Source organism: Solanum tuberosum, unplaced genomic scaffold, assembly GCF_000226075.1.
Source record: "Solanum tuberosum cultivar DM 1-3 516 R44 unplaced genomic scaffold, SolTub_3.0 scf00223, whole genome shotgun sequence".
NCBI classification, from domain to species: Eukaryota; Viridiplantae; Streptophyta; class Magnoliopsida; order Solanales; family Solanaceae; genus Solanum; species Solanum tuberosum.
Window position 1 is genome coordinate 101746 of NW_006239146.1, and position 9743 is coordinate 111488.

Below are 9743 nucleotides of genomic sequence, written 5' to 3' on the forward strand. Positions count from 1 at the left end.
CTAGAAACATTTTCATTCTTTAAGAGTACTCGAATTTGAGATATGCAATTATAAATGGAAGAATTGACTTATCCAAACTCTAATATAAACAACAATAAAAATATACATTAATAAGGTGTTTTAAAGTGTTTACCAACATAAGTTAATTGTCATTAGATCTAATGTCGTTATAAATTTTAGTGACGTTTATAAAGAGTGTTAAAATATAATTATTACCAGTAATTGCCTCCAAAAATTATATACTTATATAGTAACAATTAAACTATTATTGTTAGTAATTAATTTGTCTCTACCTATAACTCCTTTATTTTTTTCAACCTCCTTGTCACTTCAATTTTTTCTTTTGTGGGACCTCTCAATTGTCCTTATATTAGCATTGTCTACTTCCTCTCATTTCAAACCAAAAATACCCAATCATCATTGAAGAGTCTTTTACTTGTTAATTATGGTTTTGCTTGTTTCTCTTCTTGTACTTTCCTTATTCTCTTTTAGCAATTCACAAGGTCCACCTTCTCCTGGCGACTATCCTAGTTCAAGAGTTGGATCCTTACATTTTAGCCAAAGTTTTAGAAATTTATGGGGTCCTCAACATCAATCACTCAACCAAGATACTTTAACAATTTGGCATGATCATAACTCTGGGAGTGGCATTAAATCATTAAGAGATTATCGATCTGATTATTTTGGCTCGTCTGTCAAGCTATAACCTGGTTACACTGCTGGAATTATTACTTCTTTCTACATGAGAAATCTTAAAATTAACTCAAATAGAAAATATAAAATGTTCTACTATGTTATTTCTAATATGTATAAATCTTCGTTATAGCTTTCGAACAGTGAAGACTTTCCAGGGCATCATGATGAAATTGAAATGGAGTTCCTTGGGACTACGCCAAGTAAGCCATATGTGTTGCAAACAAATGTGTACATGTAAAGAAAGGAACAAGAAAATAAAGGCAGAATTGAAGAACAGAAAAATAAAGAAGACAGAAAATTGGGAAATTTTCTAATGATGTATATTGCTTTACTACTCCTGTATTTATACAAGTATTTACGGTATAAAAATAAACACAAATATAAATGTATTTGTACAACTGTCCTATTTCTATTGCTTAAGTTGTAACAAACTCTAACCATCACCATGTGATGTCAACAACTGTGTATTATTCTGATCAAATGGCTGAGAATGATGCCATTTCCAATATGATTTATTTCCCACGTGTCCATAGCATCCTAAAGAGGGAAAATTGCCTTTATACTTATTTTGACCTTGATTTTGAATTTCCTTTGAACACATAGAGACTAACACTGATTCCTTCTTCTTCTATTTCATTTCTTCATTCTTGATTCTATCTGGTAACATCAATGGTGTCGAGTGATTTTCATTCTCAACACCCCGCCTCAAGTTGGAGGGGAGTGTAAGGAGTCCAACTTGGGGAGAATGATTTGATGAGAAGGTCCAGAGAGTGCCTTGGTGAACAGATCGGCGAGCTGAGATGAAGTGGGAACATAAGAAAGAGAGATAAGCCCGGCAATATACTGTTGCCGCACAAAATGGCAGTCGAGTTCCACATGTTTGGTCCGTTCGTGGAAGACCGGGTTCTTAGCAATATGTATCGCCGCCTGACTATCGGAATGAACGGGAATAGGAAGCTCCGATGGATTTCCAAGGTCGATAAGGAGTCGGTTGAGCCAGGTTAGTTCTGCTACAACACGTCTCATTCAACGATATTCGGCTTCTGCCGACGATAAGGAAATGGAGAGTTGTTTCTTTGATTTTCATGAAATTGGTGAGCCTCCTAGCATAATAAAGTAACCGCTTACCGATGTGCGTGTATCCATACAGGAACCCCAATCAACATCACAAAAAGCAACCAACTTGAGAGAAGAGTCTCCTGATAGAAATAATCCCTGACTCGAATTAATTCGAAGGTATCGAAGAACTCGTAGAGTTGCAAAAAAATGGGGAATTCGAGGCTCTTGCATGAATTGAGACAAATGTTATACTGCGAAGCTTATATCTGGTCGACTATGAGAGAGGTAATTTAGTTTACCTATTAATCTTCTGTAAGATGTAGCATCATTCAATAAGTCCCCTAATAAAGTTGATAACTTTGTTGCAGGATCTAGAGGTGAAGAGGCAACTAGAAGATGAGAACAATCATACTCGGAGATAAGATCCATAGTGTATTTCTATTGAGTGATGATCAATCCATGATCTTCCCGGAGGATTTCAAGGCCTAAAAAATAATGTGAGCTTCCAAGATCCTTTATTTTGAATTCCTCATTAAGAAAAGCTTTGAGTTGCTCAAGTTTTTTCTGGGTGTTCCCAGTTAATATGATATCATCAACATACACAACTACAATGGAAATAAATTGACTATCCTTTCTGACAAATAGGAAATAGTCATTCAAGGATGAAATAAACTCCTTATAGTTTAGAGCTGAAGTGAGTCGTGCATACCATTGACGTGATGCATGTCTAAGTCCATATAGGGATTTAGTGAGCTTACAAACATGATTATCACTAGGGAACACCATACCACGTGGAAACTGCATATACACTTCTTCTTGTAATTCTCCATGTAAGAAGGCATTGTTAATATTCAATTGTGAAATAATCCATCATTTCTTGACTGCAATGGTCAATATGCATCTAATGGTGGTCATTTTAACAACAAGGGAGAAAGTTTCATTGAAATCATTGCCTTCTTTTTGAAAATCTCCTCGAACCACTAATCTAGCCTTCAACCTCTCCAAACTTCCATCTGACCTCTGTTTGATCTTGTACACCCATTTACAAGGAAGAGCCTTCTTTCCCTTTGGAAAAGCAACTACTTCCCAAGTCTTATTAGCCTCTAATGCTGCAATTTCAGATGCCATAGCTTCTTGCCAACCAGGATGCATAGAAGCTTGTGAAAAACTGGTTGTCTCACTAATATTCAAGGTAGAGTTTATAGTGTTTTGATTAATAGAAGAAAGTGCAACAAAAAGGATAGATAGATAGATAGATAGACTGACAGGGGAAATAAAACATGATTGAGTAAGATTGGTGAAATATACTGCATTACAAACATAGTCTGATAAATAACTAGGCTTCTTATGTATTCTAGAAGACTATCTAGTTGGTATGACATCAGAAGATGTATGTAAATCAGCAAAAGATGGAGAATCAGAGGGAGAAATAGACTCGATGAACTTGACATCCCTAGAGATTATAATTTTCCTTGACTCTAAAGACATTAGCTTATATCCCTTTTGTCCAGTAGGATAGCCCAAGAAAACACAAGGCAAGGCTCTGGGATGAAATTTTGGTCTAGATTGAGAAAGAGTAGAGGCAAAACAAAAACATCCAAAAGATCTCAAATTAGTATAAGTAGGAGGTTGTTTGTAGAGAACTTCATAAGGTGACAACCCCTTTAAAACTCTAGATGGAAACCTATTAACAAGAAAAGTGGCAGTTAAGACACATTCTCCCCAAAAGGAAATAGGCAGTCCTGATTGAAAAAGAAGAGACCTAGAGGTTTCCAAAAGATGCCTATGTTTTCTTTCTACTACCCCATTTTGTTGTGGGGTGGCAGTACAAGATGTTTGGTGCAAAATTCCTTTGGAATTAAAGAATTCAGTAGCAATGATGCTTCTTCCTAACTCTAAGGCATTATCAGACCTTATAATTTTGACTTGACAATTAAAATGTCTCTCAACCATGGCTAGAAAATATTTGAGCATGAAAACGACATTTGATTTTGTTTTAAGAAGGTATGTCCAAGTAGCTCTACTAGTCATCCACAATAGTTAAAAAATACTTAAAACCATTGTAGGTTGGAGATTTATAAGGTCCCCATGTGTCAATATGAATTAATTCAAAGATGGACTTTGTTTTGATATCACTGGTTGGAAAGGGGAGCTTAGATTGCCTTGCAAGGGGACAAACATCACAATAACAATTTGACATAGATTTAAAAACAAAAGATTTGATATATTTCATTGCTAGAATGGAAAAATGCCCTAATTTGTTGTGCCAAAGATTTACATCAGAATTCCCCTTGATTGCTACAGAACTAGAAACAGAAACTAAACAAGGAGTCCTAGTAGCTAGATCTCTATGCTGGACTCTTTTCTTGGAAGACAAACTGGTAGAACCTAGTTGATAAAGCCTATCCCTCACATCACCAAGAGCCAGTGGTCTTTTCATTGAAGGGCCCTGCAAGACACAACTAAGAGAAGAAAAAATGATAAAGCACTCTAATTGCATACAAAGCTTGTGAATAGATAGAAGATTGATTTTAAAAGAAGAAACATAAAGAACTCTATGAATGATCAAATCAGGGAAAAGAGCAACACTTCCTATATGACTAGCTTTTACCTTAGAAGAATCAGGAAAATTGACATAGATAGGATTGGGTAAAGGACTAAGGTAAGTGAAAAGCTATGGATTAGAAGATAAATGTTCTGATGCTCCTGAGTTTAATATCTATTTACTAGACTTGATTGAAATATGGCATGAAAGATAGTGATTTTTACCTGCAGAGTTGCCACTGACATCTGAAAGAGCAGGCTCAGATTGACTAACTTTGACCTGGTGGAGTAACTGAATGAGTTGAGAAAATTGCTCTTTGCCGAGTTGGTTCATTCCTGAAGAGTTCTCTTGCACAAGTTACATCATCTCCTTCTCCAGGAGCAACAATAACATTGCTTCTCACATTCCCTGTAATTCTCTTAGACCTAGTGAACTTAAAATTCGTGGGAAAGCCAACAATCTTGTAACACTTATCCACTGTATGTCCAGGCTTCTTGCAGTGAGAACAGAACAAATTGGTCTTCCTTCCCCTTAGATCACTAGTTCCAATGATTTTCTGATTAGTGGCCAGATATGAGGCAGAATTTGCTGGAAAATGTGATTGAATGGCCACCTCCCTCTGCTTCTCATCCTACATGATGAGTGAGTAAGATAAACTGACAGAGGGAAGAGGGTTGATCATCAAGATATTACACCTTGCAGGTGAGTAGGCATCATTCAAACCCATGAGAAATTGAATGAGCCTCTCATCTTTCAAAGCTTTACAGGAAACATTCTCTCCTACACAAGTACAGGTGCAAGAGCAACAATTTTTAGTGTTAAAAAGATCTAGCTCATCCCATAGTCCTTTCAATCTTGTATAGTATCCTGCAATATCATTAAACCCTTGAGCTAAATCATTCAGTTCTTTTTGCAGGTGATAAAGCTTTGCTCCATTGGGCTGACCAAAATGATCCTCAAGATCTTTCCAAAGAGCTTCTGCAATTTTATAGTAGATGACACTGTATGCAATCTCTTTGGAAAGGGAATTAAGTAACCATGAAGTCACCATGTTTTGGTTCTGTCCCAGAGTTTTAAATCTGGTGAATCAGATCCTGGTGCTTCGCAACTTCCATCAATGAAGCCCAACTTATTATTAGCTAATAGAGCAATGAGGATGGTTCTTCTCCAACCCCCATACCGTTTACCTTCAAAGATGGAGTTCACAAGAGACATTCCAGGGGAATCTTAAGGATGAAGATAATAGGGGTTGCTTGAATCCATTGATTTGGATCCAACAATATCTGAACTTGAAGCAAAAGTCGTTCCCATTGTAGGAATTCAACCTTATTACTCTGATACCATAAAGAAAGGAACAACAAAATAAAGGCAGAATTGAAGAACATAAAAATAAAGAAGACACAAAATTGGGAAATTTTATGATGATGTATATTGCTTCACCGCTCCTGTATTTATACAAGTATTTACTGTATAAAAATAAACATAAATATAAATGCATTTGTACAGCTGTCCTATTTCTATTGCTTAAGCTGTAACAAACTCTAACAACCACCTTGTGATGTCAACAACTGTGTATTATTCTGATCAAATGGTTGAGAACGATGCCATTTCCAATATTATTTATTTCCCACGTGTCCATAGCAACCTAAAGAGGAAAAATTGCCTTTATACTTATTTTGACCTTGATTTTGAATTTCCTTTGAACACATAGAGACTAACACTGATTCCTTATTCTTCTATTTCATTTCTTCATTCTTGATTCTATCTGGTAACATCAATGGTGTCGAGTGATTTTCATTCTCAACAACATGAAAGAAAGTGGAGATGGTCATCTTATTGGCAGAGAAATGCAGTTTCATCTTTGGTTCGATCCAACTAAAGGTTTTCACAATTATGCTATCCTTTGGAACCCCAATGAAATCATGTACTTCATTACTCCTGTTTGTAACAAATTTTAAAGTGACAGAATAGAATTTGCAATCACAATAAAATAAGAAGAAACATAACTTTATTGATAAAAAGAATTGCGGGTACAATTCTGTTCCTCACTTGATTCTTCTAAGATTTATCCATGATTTGAGGGCCGTTAGTGGCGTATTTATCGAACTAGGAGGATTTATATTTGAACTCTATATGAATATTCCATCAATTTACAGAATATTCGATATTTTGATCTCTTTATGGATTTTTTGAGATGCCTTTTAAGAGAATTTAGTACCTTTTATATAGACATAAACTAGGGTTTAAGGTTGATTAGTCTCTAAGAATTCTAATTGAAACTGAACACACCTTCTAGAGTTGCAATTCGAATTGAACACATCTTGTAGAGTCCCACAAAATTTCAATGTCTACAACTTAATCTTCTTTAATTTCTCTAAACTTTATTTTTCTAACGTGTCTATTTAATTGTGATGTGTAGATTTTTTGTGGATGATGTACCAATCAGAAGGTACCCAAAGAAAGGTGATGTAACATTTCCACAAAGGCCAGTGTATGTGTATGGTTCGGTTTGGGATGCTTCATCATGGGCTACAGTGGATGGAAGGATTAAAGTTAATTATAGGTACTATAAGAATTATAAGAATTGTATGATTGCCTCATCTAAAAATTAAATTATTAAGAAGATGTGCACAATAATTTATTTAATCGTATTTCTAATATAGGTACCAACCTTTCATTGGAAAATACAACAATTTCAAGATAGGTGGTTGTATCACCAATGAGAATCCTTCATGCCGCCTGCCTTCTGGCTGTCCGTCGAGGGTTGGTGGGCTGAGCCGTCAACAGAGTGATACTATGGAATGGGTGCAAAGGAACTATAAAGTATACGATTATTGTCGTGACCCTCAAAGAGATCGTACTCATACACCTGAGTGCTAGAGATGGAGAAAAGAAATGAAAAAAAACAGTAGGAATATATAAAAAAATTTATAAATAAAGTTTTTATTTTGGAGTGTCTTGGGATGATTCATACTTGCCATGAATGTAATTGAAGCGTCCAACCCTTCAAGGATTTGGAGACGTGGAATTTTACTTAATTTTGTTGAAATTTGAATATATAATAATGTGAGCATTTTTGTGCCTGAAATGAAGAGACTATTGTAAGTGTACGGTTAATTGGCAAATAAAGGTACTTTTGGTGAAAAGAGAATCTATGAACCATGGATTTGTCTTTACGTTGCCAATTGCCATATTTTGTATTTTTGTTGGAACAACAATATTTTAGTGAGAAGAAGCTTTTTTTTTTTTTATAGATTTGATGGATATTTTGCATTTATAATTATTGTATTAACATTTTATTTTTATTTTCATAAAACATGGGTTACTTTATGCTTCTTTCATTTTATTTTATAGTATTGTATATCCTTAATTTTGCTTTAAAATCAAATTCTCTCCAATAATAGATATTCTTCCCCTTTGTTGGCTAGAATTATACAAGTATTAGTAATGTATTGAATAGTTGTGAGAAAATGTATGTGTATTATTTTATGCAGTATAAGTTATACAAATATTAGGTATTCCACCTTCTATCCCACATAAAATAATACATACATTCCCTCATAACTAATACATGTATCTTAGTTATGCGGATTTATAAATTGTCAACTAAACGTTGTATTCATTTTATACATGAAGAACTTATTTCCTATGTACCTGCCAAACATCATATAGTTATACGGAAATGAATACATAAATAACTAATTTCTTAGCTAGCTACCAAATGATAACGACCCAAATATCTTGATTATCATTTCTAAATACCTATTATAACCTTAAATTATCAACATTTGTCTATAATTTTACTTCTTAAAATCATGATTTATCTGTTTCTAATCCGTGTCACAATTTGTTTATAAAAATAAATATTATTTCTGAGACAAAAAATGTGAAATATTAATTAATTTATTTACTATGATATTAATGTTCTATGATAATAAATTAATTTTATTATTGTTAATAATAAAGTAAAGTTAAAGTCAAATTGTCACGACCCAAGGTAGACCCTAGGTGTAACATGGCGTATAAGACCCCGAGAGGCCCTATATCAACCACTTAGTATACATAGACAATATATAAATCAAGAGATTTAAAAAATCATTTCAAAGCATAGGGTTTTATAGAAATGAAGTGGGATCTAACAAAGTATCAAGCCATTAAGTACATAAGAAGTAATCGGGATGTAACCCGTACATGAAGTCAAAATCTAAAATGTAAACAACATTATGAAGTAAGGCTCAGTCCTCGAAACATCAGGACTCACCAATCTTCAATCTTCTACTGAATGATCCTAGCCACGAAAGTACGAGTCTAGAGCGTCGGACCCTACATTTGGATAAGAAATGTAGGCAAGAGTATGCGTTAGTACAAATATGTTCTAAGTATGATAGCGATGCATATGAAGTGTAAAAATCATGATATAAAGGGCATTTTCGTATATACAATGACCAAGCTAAAACATGATATAAAAGAGTTAGAAAACATAAGTCATAAAACATGGTCAATGCAAGTAGACATCATCTTAAAACACATGAGAGATACTTATGAAGTAACCTTGATTCATTTATGTGGGAGAATTACCTTTAACCGACATGTAAGCCATGTGAGCTATTAACATGGAATCCAGTGTCTACCCTACACCAACAAGAGGTGTTCTCACTTGCCAAGATAAGAACCATGAATCTCTAGCTTACATGGATCCATTAGCTAATTTATATCTAGACAACCTATGGTGGCACATAGTTTATGGAACATGGGTAATCTCCACTTGTCCACTCGGTGCTAAGCATAACTCCCACGTAATTTTCATTAGTCTTATTCATCTTTTCTTTTAAGTACTTGGGTAATAGCCTCTTGTCCATATATTACATGACATGAGTAATCGCCTCTTGTCTTTTGATTAGAGGGCATGGGTAATCGCTTGCCTTATTCTTAGAATACCTCCTTAACTTTGATTCATTTTAGGTGAGAAGACATTTCAACCTTAGAATCATTTATGTGAGAAAACCTTTCACATACATGCATGAGGTAATTATATGAGAAATCCTTTCACAATAATTAACCATAACAACAACATATATGCTTCATTCTCAAAGCCATTTACATCATATCTCATCAATTTCATAAGAACATGCATAGTTCCATAAATTACCTTTCATAGTTCAAAAACCACTTTCAATCATCAATATCTAGAAAACATGGATTAAGCATGGGTTCATCTTAAAATCATGGAATATAACTCAATTCATGCATAATAATTCATAAACCAATCAAATAAATTAATATTGAAAGGAACCCATGACATGGAAGAAAAACCTTAACTCAATTGGGAATTTCTAACTTTGTAAATTTGGGAATATAGGAACTCCATGGAAGAAAGGGCTCCATGGATGAAAAGTATCATACCTCAATGCCAAAAGCTTTCCTTAATGGAGGAATTGGAGAC

The 9743-nt window shown here is 34.4% G+C and overlaps 1 pseudogene; it reads left to right on the forward strand.

The window, feature by feature from the left end:
* Nucleotides 1–415: 415 nt before the first annotated feature.
* LOC102588929 (xyloglucan endotransglucosylase/hydrolase protein 31-like) lies at nucleotides 416–7180 on the forward strand (annotated as a pseudogene).
* The last annotated feature ends 2563 nt before the right edge of the window (nucleotides 7181–9743 follow it).